At 40.6% G+C, this 12,688-nt stretch overlaps 1 protein-coding gene across 1 annotated transcript in view; it reads right to left on the bottom strand.

The window, feature by feature from the left end:
- Positions 1–12,688, bottom strand: part of nell2a (neural EGFL like 2a) — an 85,214-nt gene that overhangs the window by 37,896 nt on the left and 34,630 nt on the right. The window lies entirely within an intron of this gene.

Genomic DNA, 12,688 nt, shown 5'->3' with positions numbered 1-12,688 from the left:
TTGCATTGCATGTACTACTACTAGCTTGCAAGAGCGCGACTCGCTATCTCGTGTCCCATAATGCACCCCAGCGAGGCCTGGCAGAAGGGAGATAACACTACCACTGCTGTTGGATATCACACAAAGAAGCGAGATTTTGGGCCGTCAATTTGCAACCCTCATTCAGTCATTCGTTATCATCTGAACCGCTTATGGCGGGGGGTGCTGGAGCCTATAACAGCTAACCACCAGGCAAGGGACACCGGACGTTTGGTCGCCCGGACGTTTGGTCGCCCGGACGTTTGGTCGCCCGGACGTTTGGTCGCCCGGACGTTTGGTCGCCCGGACGTTTGGTCGCCCGGACGTTTCGTCGCCCGGACGTTTGGTCGCCCGGACGTTTGGTCCCCGGGCGACCAAACGTCCGGGCGACCAAACGTCCGGGCGACCAAACGTCCGGCGACCAAACGTCCGAGTAACCCTTGAATCAGTGGCCAGCCAATCGCAGGGCACAACGAGACAAAAGGACAACCAATCAAAGCTATGGTTAGGCAATTTAGCATACGATTAGCCTAGCATGAATGTTTTGGGAACGTGGGAGGAAACCGGAGCACCCGGAGGAAACTCACGCAGGCCCAGGGAGAACATGCAAACTCCACACAGCTGGTCGTGACCTGGATTTGAACCCTAGACCCCAGAGCTGTGAGGCCGACGCGCTAACCACTCGCTCCACCGGGCCGCCCGCATTTTTTAGTCATTTTTTTCCCAAAAATTGTTCAAAGCGAAACAAAAGCACAAAAACAAAGCAAACATCTTCGGCGCCAATTTGGCAAAGACGGAGCAAGATGACTGAGTGAGTGGGCGGAACGTGTTGGGAATACGCATTGTGAGCAGCGTGCGCTAAATTGTCTCAATAACGCGCGCTCGCTGTGATCAAATAATACAAATGTGCTCCTCGAATCGGAAAAAGACAGACGATTTGCTGTGTGTGTGTGTGTGTGTGTTTGTGTGTCTATTTACAGGTGTGTTGCATATTTTAAAACAAGGGTATAAAACTCAGATTGGTTCGCGGGCCGCATTAACGTCAACTCAATTTCATGTGGGCCGGACCATTTTAGGTATAATATTTTGTTTAAAATCGGATTATAAGACCTGGATCAAAAGCCCTAGATATTCAGTTGTTTATAGATATAAAACATTGTTCAGTAAGGGAAAACGTCTTTTAATCATTTTTCATTTCAAAAGAAAACAAAATATTGTTGAAATAATGTTCAATCTTAAAGTGGAAAACAAAATATTTTTATATTTTTATTTCTAGATTTAACAAATTGTTTTTTGAACAAAAAATACGAGAAAAAAGTGGATTAAAAAATTGCAATTATTGACTTAAAAGGGGAAAAAAAAATCAGGAAATACCTCGACATACGAGTGCCCCGACATACGAGCAATTTGAGATACGAGTAAAATTTGGAGCAAATATTTATCTATAGATACGAGACAAATTTTGGTATACGAGCATATTGTGAGGAGATTTGTGTGCATCATTTTGGGAATATTTTGAAGGGAAGACAAAAGCAAACAACCCTCGATAAGTTGCATCTGAAAGTCAGGGTGGAGGCGGGGCCAATAGAGCCAACCCGGGAGAAGAAAGGTATCAACATTTAAAACTAAATTAGAATTAAGTTTAGTGTAAGGTTAGATTAAATTCATTTCTGAGTGTGTCTGCATCGTAATTCAAGTTCATTTAAATTTCTTTACGTCATGTTACGAGCGCGTTGCCGTGCAAAACGCCAAGTTGGCCTTTATTGATTTTCCTTAGCACATTTTTCCCCGTTTTTTTATGTCGAGTTCTCCCTGGAGATACTGCAATCCTCCTCATATGTAGAACATCGCCTTAATTCCGATTCAAATGACATGAATTAGGTTGTTATCGACAAAGTTCTAATTGAATTTTTCTAACCCAATTATCACTGCGTGGAATTCATATAAATGACCACGTTAAGCTCCCGGAATGCCTTTAAAAGCACGTTCTTCCATCTTCTACATGTGAATGAAGGTTTTTTTTGTCCATGTGGCATTTGCAGTGGACAAATACTGGGGGGGATCGAGAAGGGGGGGCGGGGCACCGTCTGATAAATGTCTGGAACGTCTGTTTTGGGTGACATTTCAGCTGGGTCACACAGGTGAAGTGTCAGCAAACATAACCAGATGCTCGCAATATGTCAACACTTGCTTCTTTGTGTGCCAGCGCGTCATTGGACGGCTGATTGGTTTTTGGAATGGGCCGGACTCTTCTCTATGCACCAATTAACCCCCACGTCACCTCGTGACATTCAAAAGATAGCAGAGACAATCACGTCGGGGTTGGCTTTACATATGGAAAATACGCCCACGTGTTTTATTGTGAAAATATTTCATCGACAATGGGCTAGATGTGCATTTGCATTTGAGCTATTATGTCGCGATGCCATTGACGGTGCGAGACGTCCGGTCCAGGTGGAGAATTGAAATGAATCGAGTTTGATTTCTTTAATCAAGGGACAGCACATTAACGAACATCCATACCTCTACTTACGAATGTGTCTAGGTACTAACGTTTCAGGTTACAATTTTTTTTATATGCAAATGGGTGACTCGAGTTACGAAAAAAAATATTATTTATCACCAAGTGTACAAATAATAACAACAAAGATACAAATAAATAAAAAGTAAATAAAGAAGTAGTCACAACATAAATAAGTAGGGAAGTGCACAAATAACAACAAACTAACGAACGAACAGATAAATAATAAAGAAGTAATAATAAATAAATAAGTAATACATAAATAAGTAATTGACATAATAAATTAGTAGTCGACATAATCAATCGGAAAAAACGTATATAGTCATACCTCTACTTACAAATGCCTCTAGGTACGAAAGTTTCAAGTTACAAATGTTTTAATATGCAAATGAGTCACTCGAGATACAAAAAAGATCCAAGTTACAAAATCCCCCAAAAAGTAAATGCATTTCCTTACCCGTTTTTTTTTTTTGAATTTCCCTTATTAGGCGATTAAAAATTGTACTAATTCAACCCGGATCATATTTCCCCCCACACACAAGGCACACGTAAAAGTATAAAATGTACTACAAAGGCTTTCGGCCCTTATAGAACAGGTTCTTGCCGCCATCTGGCAGGCAAACACTGGTTACAAAATTCCCCCAAAAGTAAATGAATTTCCTTATCCGTTATTTTATTTTGAATTTTCCTTATTAAGCAAATAAAAATTGTACAAATGCAACGTTGCACATATTTTTACACACACACACAGGGGCACACATAAAAGTCTAAAATGTACTACAAAGTGGACGGCTTTCGACCCTGGTAGAACGGGTTCTTGCCGCCATCTGGCGAACAAACATGGGTATTATCTCTATAACGGCCGCAGAGGGAGATGTTTCAGTGGCGCAGGGCACATTTTCATATGCTTTATTTATTTTAAGACATTAATAAATCATTTCCTTATAATTTTCTATGATTTTTGTGTTTCCTCACATCTCTCATACAAAATTGGGACACTTTGACCCATTTTAAAGGGTTTAGTTGGTAGTTGTTTGAGGACAATGGAACGAATTAGAGAATTTACATATAAAGTACACCTCTACTCACGAAATTTTCAAGTTACGAAAAAATCTTGGGACTAATTAATTTCTTAAGTAGAGGTACATTTGGCTAATTTAGCACTCTTTTTGAAGGGAACTACACAGTCACCTCTAGAGCCAGCCCATGTTGATGTGATTCTATGAATCCCTGTGAATTGCAGTGAATGCCATATTTAATATAAATATATTGAAATTAAATTTTAAGCAAAAACCTGTTCTTTTTTTCAATTGCTGGACTTACAATTTCAAGTTATGCCAACTTTTTTTTGTATATAAAAGTTTTACCTTTCTGGGTCAACAGAATTGATTTTTGGAAGCCACTTTGCTTCCAATTTCATCACCAGTTCTTCTTTTATCTTTGCCCTTATTTATTTACAAAATAAGTCAGAAAAAGAGCAAGCCTGTGGCGTGAACTGCTCACAAGGCGACGGAAATGATGTCGCCCACATCGAGCGCATGCTGTTTGCTAACATTTTGACTGCTTTCCTGTCGTTTGATGATGCTTCAGATAGGCACATTACACAGCGGGGACGCTACGCATGTCGCTAAGCTAGCATACCCAAATGTTTTCTCGTTTTAATACACAGAAATCCTACAAAAACAGTCTACATGCCGCTTCCCCATATGCCACAAATGTTTTTCATTATGGAACTGTTGTAAAAATGAGAATTTGACAAATGCACTGTTGGAAAATGAGTTTTAAAGAAGCGAAAAATGCTTGTAAACAGCATGACATGGCACATCACTCACGTCAATTGTGTCTTTTCTCTCTTGTCGGTGAAGATAAACATCCTAAGTGGAACATCGGGGGGAAACAAACAAAAAAATGGAGGACCCGTCACCTGGCCGGGAGTCGGCTAAAATACGCGGGGATGAATAATGGTATTATCTCAACGTGTTGAACTCTCCTGATGCTTCAATTTGGACACAATCACACAAGCTGTCACTTCTCCTCCGCTACCCGCTTTTTCTAATTACGCGTCAAAAACGAGCATCGTCGACACTACTAAATGCCACTGAATTGTTTCTCAATTTAAATAATCATTTTTTGGAGCACTTCCTCTCACAAGGGTCGCGGGGGTGGGGGTGCTGGAGCCAATCCCAGGTGACTACAGGCACCAGGCAGGGGACACCCTGAATTGGTGGGCAGCCAATCGCAGAACACGAAGAGACAAACAACTATTCACGCTCACACTCATTAGCTAGGGCTAATTTAGCATACAATTAGCCTAGCATGCATGTCTTTGCAATGTGGGAGGGAACCAGATCACGCTCACACTCATATCTAAGACCAATTTAGCATATAATTAGCCTAGCCTAGCATGCATGTCTTTGGAATGTGGGAGGAAACAGCAGTAGCCAATCGCAGGGCACAAGTAGACAAACAACCTATAATTCATAGCTAGTGTTCAAACAGCTAGCCTAGCCTAGCATGTTTTACCAGCTAGCCTAGCATGTTTTTGGGATGTGGTAGGAAACCGGAGTAGCCAATCGCAGGGCACGAGGAGACAAAGGACAACCAATCATAGGATTAGGCAGTTTAGAATGTTCAACCAGCTAGCCTAGCATGTTTTTGGGATGTGGTAAGAAACCGGAGTAGCCAATCGCAGGGCACGAGGAGACAAAGCACAACCAATCATAGCTAGGATGTTCAACCAGCTAGCCTAGCATGTTTTGGGGATGTGGTAGGTCGGAAAACACCCTACCCAGAGAAAAACCCTGCAAGAGAACATGCAAACTCCACACAGTTAAATGTTAAAATGACCAAGAAGTTACAAAATGTAACCCCTAATCCTAACGCAGACCCACCCGGGATCGAACCCTCGACCCCACAACCGTGAGGCCGATAACCACGATAACCACTCGTCCACCGGGCTGCCAGGTTCTGTACGTTTGATGTCCAAAATAAAATTGAAAACATCCCTTGAACCTATTTTTTCCCGTTTTTTATTTATTTTAAATGTATAATCCCTCGGATTCCGCAAGAACCAGGAAAAGCTTTCATAAGCATACATGATGCAATACCGTCCAAGTATTATTATGACAAGTTTTGTGCAAGACTGCTCCGTTCCAATGTTAACGCGGTCTTTCCAAGCTCAGTTATGTCTCGATTTTTATGGAAAGAAAAATCAAGAAAAAAAACTGCAGATGACGCCACATTGAAATGAAAATAAATATCTCATAGCGCAAGAATAAAGCCAGAAGTTCAGAGTCTTGGTCTGAAAAACTGTCATATTTTTTGGACCCTGAACCGAACGTTTGACATTTGATTTCCCCTTAAATAAAACTATAATTACAATCTGGAAATACAAATATTGGGTTCCAAATGCAGTCAATTGATAGACTAACTTGAATAACAAACTTTCAACTTTACAAAGCATGATTGCATTGAAACAGATTTTGGGTTGCATGATGATTTATTCTGCATAGCTTTAGCATTTTAGCGCGAGTCTGACCCGCAAACTGTGTTCACGCCAGTTTTCCCAATTGTGTAACAAAGCTACTGTATTTATTCGAGTATAAAGCGCAAACATTTTTGTACCAAAAAACTGAAGCAAAGTTTGCGTTATACACGAATCCCGGTGAAACACTGCCCTCTGCTGGTGAAAAAGTTCCCTCCGCAGCCGTTATGTAAAATGGGAGACGTAAAACCTGTCTTTGTCCGCCAGATGGCGACAATCAACCTTGACCAAAGCCAGCCCTCTCCAAAAATAGCCTTCGGCAAGTTTATAGTAGGATTAAAAAAAATTAAAAGTTTCTCCAGGGAAACGAGTCCGCCCAGGGGGCGCTATCCTCCCTCAAGAAGAATGACATCAATTGATTGGTGAATCTGATGATGATGATGAAGCAGACTTTGAAAATTTTTAAATATTATGATGAATTCGACTGAGGATTTAAAATTGTAAATTCCATTTGAGAATGGTGTTCATATTGCTAGTACCGTATTTTCACGACTATAAGGCGCTTTGTATTTTTAGCCGCAGTGTCAGTAACGAGTGCTATTTCTGTATTTGACACACACAAAGGACGCACCGTTTTTATAGACGCAGCCAGGCATGGCAAAACATACACCAGCTTAAACATACGGACACACGCTAAAAACACGTTTTTAAAAAGGCAACGGAAGCAAAACAGAGTTGGGTTGTACTTCATTTAGCCATTTTACAATGTACTCACGTCATCATCACCCACAAATCCATCAAAGTCCTCATTTTCTGTGTCCGAATTGAACAAATGTCCAAATGAGTCATCAAAAACGCTGAGTTTTATATGTTCGTCCAGGCGGCCACAATCCATTCGCAAATAGTAGCTAGCTAGTAGCTAGCATAACTATTCCGGCGCTTTTCATCGTGATAACAATTTTAGTATTGGTCCATATATAAACGCACTGGATTATAAGGCGCCCTGTCTATTTTGGAGGAAATGTAAGACTTTTAAGTGCGCCCTATTGTCGTGAAAATACGGTAGTTTGTTTTTCCAGGTTTCCGTACCATATGTTGTGAATAATTTTTTTGTCATGGCGACATGTGTTCAGCCTTTGCCGGTACAATCCTTGGTATGAGGTGACAAAAACTGAAAAAAAAAACAATTTTTAAACCAATTCTTAGTCACAAATTATATTATTCAAATACATATGGTAATGAAAGCATTGCTAATCAAGGTCAATTTTCCCCCATTTTCTATTGGAAAAATTCAAAACGGCATGGCTGCCCTTCAGTTTTTTTCCATTTTTTTTAACTCTGCAGAAGTAAAATGTCAACTTTCCCCAAATCCCTTTGTGGCCTTTAATTGGTCCCCCGTCCCGCCGACATCTTCCTAAGACAAGGCCGATCGCAGCCCGGTCGCTCTTTGTTTTATCTACCGTTAAACCTGCACCGCCGGGGCGGGCCTTTGTTGCGTGACCCATTCCATTACCCGCGTGAGAGCGGCGCCTCCGACATCAACACTCGAGAGCGGCGCGATTCATCTGGAGAGGCGACGGAGTTTGGCTGCGAAATAGGCTGGCGGGGTTGCCGCTGATTGTTTGCGCCTGCCCTTCTTTCACAAGCAATTTATTTCCCTGCAAGTCATTTGCGACATGATTGCGATCTGCTCCCCATCTAATCTGGAATAACTTTGGCAAAATATCCTGTCCACGGAGAACCGTGGACCTCATTTCGATAGGACGCTGATTGAAACCCCGCCCCCGTACTCTCCGTTCTATAGATGACTTTGCAATACTGCGGGGAGATGAGATTGGAGAATGTTTTGGATTGAAAACAACAAGGAGATGATGAAACGCTTTTTTCGTGAACGGCCAAGACAGACGCCGGCTCTTTAAAACATTCCTGGGTCAGAGATGCGCTCGAAATAGCCCATGACATCACTTATGCGTAAATTTTTCATAGCAGCGGCAGTAGGCGAAACTCCAGGGGATGCGAGCGCAGCCTTGGAGAATTTATGCGGGAGTGCGTGAGCTAGCGAGCGAGTGAGTGAGTGAGTGCATGTCCATTTGCATGCGTTCAACATAAATGGAACGTCGTCTTTGCTCCGACTAGCCTCGTATGACACGCCTACCGTTTTATTTATTACTCGAGTGGCAATAGCGCAAGAAACGAGGCAGTCGCAAGGTATTCTGAGCTGGTTAGTTTATGTACGATTTGTTTTATCATGGGAAATCTGTTTTTTTTAGGGTGTTTTGGTTTTTTTATGTTAAGATTCCACAGAGTGGTTAGCGCATCGGTCTCGCAGTTCTGGGGTTGTGGGTTTGAATCCAGGTCGGTCCACCGGTGTGGATTTTGTATGTTCTTTTTCTGCTAGCGTGGGTTTTCTCCGGGTACTCTGGTTTCCTCCCGCATCCCAAAGACATGCATTTTAGGCCAGCTGGTTGAACACTCTAAATTGCCTAAACTTAGCTAGATTAGTTGTTTTTGTTTTTTCCTTGTGCTTGTTATTTTTGTGGTTAATGTGTCGTGTTCACCAAGTTTCTGGCTGCAATAATATTTCTTTAATAGTTTTATCTCTATCTTTTCTCTATTTTGAAATAAATGACCGTATCGGCCGCATTGTCTTGCGTTATGGCGTTATAGGCGTTATGGCGTCATAGGCGTTATGGCGTCATGGGCGTTATGGCATTATGGCGTTATGGCGTCATAGGCGTTATGGCGTTATGGCGTCATAGGTGTTATGGCGTCATGGCGTTATGGCGTCATGGCGTCATGGCGTTATGGCGTTATGGTGTCATGACCTCATAGCGTCATGGCATTATGGTGTCATGGCATTATGGCGTCATGGCATTATGCCGTCATGGCGTCATAGGCGTTATGGTGGTGTCATGGTGTCATGGTGTCATAGGTGTTATGGCGTCATGGCGTCATGGCGTCATGGCATTATGGCGTTATGGCATCATGGCATCATAGGCGTTATGGTGTCATGACCTCATGGCGTCATGGTGTCATGGCGTCAGGGCGTCATGGCATTATGTCGTCATGGCATTATGGCGTCATGGCATTATGGCGTCATGGCATTATGGCGTCATGGCATTATGGCGTCATGGCATTATGGCGTCATGGCATCACGGCGTTTCATCTTTGTCACCTTGCAGTTTTGTGCATGTCGTCTTTTTATGCGCATATAAGCCGTACCCTCGAGTCAGTCCTTTTTTTCGTCCGACAAATGCAGCTTACATGCGAGTAAATACGGTACTTCTACTTCTACTGATCAGCAATGTTGAAAGTAAAAAAAGTCGGGGAAATTGGCGATGAAATTGTGCAAGTCACTCAGCGAGTCTTTTTCAAAAGTCAGTCTGCCACTTAAAAGGAAAGTCTGACTGATTTGCACACGTAAACACGCTCATTGTTTTAAATTGAATGGCAACCTTCAACCTCCCAACACCAATCCTCATTAGTTTGAAAGCAGATAACATCCGCAATTACGCCGCTTTTCCCCAAGATGCCGTAATTATCTCGACAAGTGGAAGCTTTTTACACCTATACTGTTTTGTTTTGCACCTAAACGTGCCCCCAAACGCACAATGGAGGAAAAGCGCTACGCGTGCGACTGTCAAGTTCAACTTTGATGACACGTTTTCTCATTTAGAAAACAAAAGCGGGTTTTTCCATGACGACGTGATGTTTAACGCGTATCCGGGAGACGCCGCGTTGGAGATGCTGTCTTAATAATGACATTTTAATGTCTTATCTGGCAATGGTGGGGAATCAAAGGCAAAGTTTTGATGTCATTACAGTATAGAATGTTTTTTAAATAGATTGTTTTGCTTTTTAGTCAAATTGTCATAAAAACATGATGCGAAAAGTACGGTTGGGGGCTCACCCGAGGCCCATTCACGAAATAATACTTAATAAGGTCCAGTAAGAATTTAACAATGGTGAGTCCTGTCGTATTTGTGACATTAAATGATTTATTGTCTTTATCATTTCATTTATATTAGATTATTTCAGCTCATTAAATTGGTTGGCGACTAATTCAGGGTGCTCCAGGACCCCTGCGACCTTTGAGTATAAGCGGAATGGAGAATGAGTGGGTGAATAAAATTGGAAAGCAATCTTAAGATATAGTAACTGAAAAATACGAATAACACTTGAACGCATCACATTTTGCTTTTACCTGCCAAGCAAAGTTGCGAATTGGTGAAGAATGCTGAACATTTGCCGTATTTTCTCGCGTATAAGCCGCACCCTTAAAATTGCCTTAAAATCGTTCAATTTGACAATTTCTCGCGTATAAGCCGCCCCCTGATTCACAATTTTCACCTCCATATTTATGGTTTTAATAGGGAAAACAAATGTGTCACTTTCATGCGAAAATCGTTCATGTTAACATTTTTTAGAGCGACAAATACGGTGTATATGCAAGAAAACACGATATTATTTAGCTTCCATCTAGAATATGTGTCAAAGTGGCGGCCCAGGGGCCAAATGTGGCCCGCTGCATCATTTTGTGTGACCCGGGAAAGTAAATCATGAGTGCCAACTTTCTGTTTTAGGATCAAATTAAAATGAAGAGTATAGATGTATATTCAATTTCCTGATTTTCCCCCTTTTAAATCAATAATCATTTTTTTCTGTGTTTTTAGTTCAAAAATAATTTTGTAAAATCTAAAAATATATTTAAAAAAAAAAAAGCTAAAATAAACCTTGTTTTAGATCTATAAAAAAACTGAATATTTAGGGATTTTAATCCAGTTCTTTTAATCCCTTTATAAAAATAAAAAAATCTAAATGTTATATCTAAAATGGTCCGGCCCACATGAAATCAAGTTGACGTTAAAGCGGCCCGCAAACCAACCCGAGTCTGACACCTCTGATCTAGAATAAAGAAAGCCAAACTTCAAGATAAATGTTTGGATGTTTTGTTAAAGATGATCCTTTATAGGAAGAAGAAAAAAAAAGAAGTCCATGAATGGCAGCGGTCAAGATGAATGTCAACGTGTCCAAATTTGCTACGTTGAGACATCTGGCCCAGACTGATGCTAAGCTAAAGCTGCCGCATGCGGTCTCTAAATCACAAATTAATCAACGGAACGAGAGGACAAACGGCGACCTCTCCAATTCTGTCTGCGGAGAACTGCGCGCATGTTGTGGGCACAGATAATGAGAGGATTAGCGCCTCCTATCTCAAAAGGATTACGCGATACATGCGCAACTTCAGCAAAATGTTTCCAGAGGCATTCTGCAAAGTCTGTATGTCTTTTAATTGTGACCTTTAAAAGATGCGCAAAAAACACAACAAAACCATATCGAGTTCAGCAAATGACATTAGTATTCGTTCTTTGCACCTACAAACCTGTACATGTAGTCGTACCTCTACTTACAAAATTAATTGGTTCCACGACATTTTTCGTAACATGAAAATTTCGTAAGTAGAGGTGTACTTTATATGAAAATTATCTCATTAGTTCCACGGGCCTCACACAACTACCAACTAAACCCTTTAAAATTGGTCACAGTGTGCCAATTTTGTATGAAAGATGTGAGGAAACATCAAAAATGAGAGAAAATTATAAGGAAAGGATTTATTAGTGTCTTAAAATAAATAAAGCATAAGAAAATGTGGCCTGCGCCGCTCAAACATCTCCCTTCGCGGCCGTTATAGATGTAAGCTTTAACACCCGTGTTTGTCCGCCAAACGACGGCAAGAGCCCGTTCTACCAGGGATGAAAACCGTCCACTTTGTAGTACATTTTAGATTTTTACGTGTGCCCTGTGTGTGTGTGCGAAAATATGTGTCACGTTGCATTTGTACGGTTCTTAAATGCTTAATAAGGGCAATTCAAAATAAAATAATAAATAAGGAAATGCATTTATTTTTGGGGGGATTTCTTAACTTGGATCTTTTTTGTATCTCAAGTCACTCATTTGCATGTTAAAACATTTGTAACCCGAGACTTTCGTACCTAGATTCATTTGTACGTAGAGGTATGACTACATACATTTTTTCGGATTGATTATGTCGACTATTAATTTATTATGTCGACTGCTAATTTGTTATCTCTACCACTAATTTGTTATCTCGACTACTAATTTATTATGTCGACCCCTAATTTATTATGTCGACTACTTATTTATGAATTACTTATTATTACTTCTTGATTATTTATCTGTTCATTTGTTCGTTTGTTGATATTTGTGCACTTCACTACTTATTTATGTTGTGAATACTTAATGTTAACTACTTATTTATTTACTTTTAATTTATTTGTATCTTTGTTATTATTTATACACTTGGTGATAAAGCTTTAAATCTCATTATACTTATATAATGACAATAAACGCATTCAAGTCAATTAGCTTTTTTGGGCAAACGAGTGGTTGGTCAAACCAATATACTGTTTACTAATGAAGAATGATGATGGTGACGTGACAACATGCTTTAAGGTACAGCTTGAAGTCTTCTATTAATATTGAACATAAATGTGCTTTAAAAAAATATATATATATATCTTAATTGGTATAAGGGAATTTGACAGAGTGCCCCTGGCTAAATGCCCCCTAGCGCTAAAATGTCTGGCACAAATCTCTCTTTCTACTTGACATATTATATCTGGTCAGAGAAAAAGCAAATATTT

Source organism: Stigmatopora argus, chromosome 3, assembly GCF_051989625.1.
Source record: "Stigmatopora argus isolate UIUO_Sarg chromosome 3, RoL_Sarg_1.0, whole genome shotgun sequence".
NCBI lineage: Eukaryota > Metazoa > Chordata > Actinopteri > Syngnathiformes > Syngnathidae > Stigmatopora > Stigmatopora argus.
Note: the sequence above shows the minus strand (reverse complement) of the source record. Positions and strands in the feature narration are given on the sequence as shown.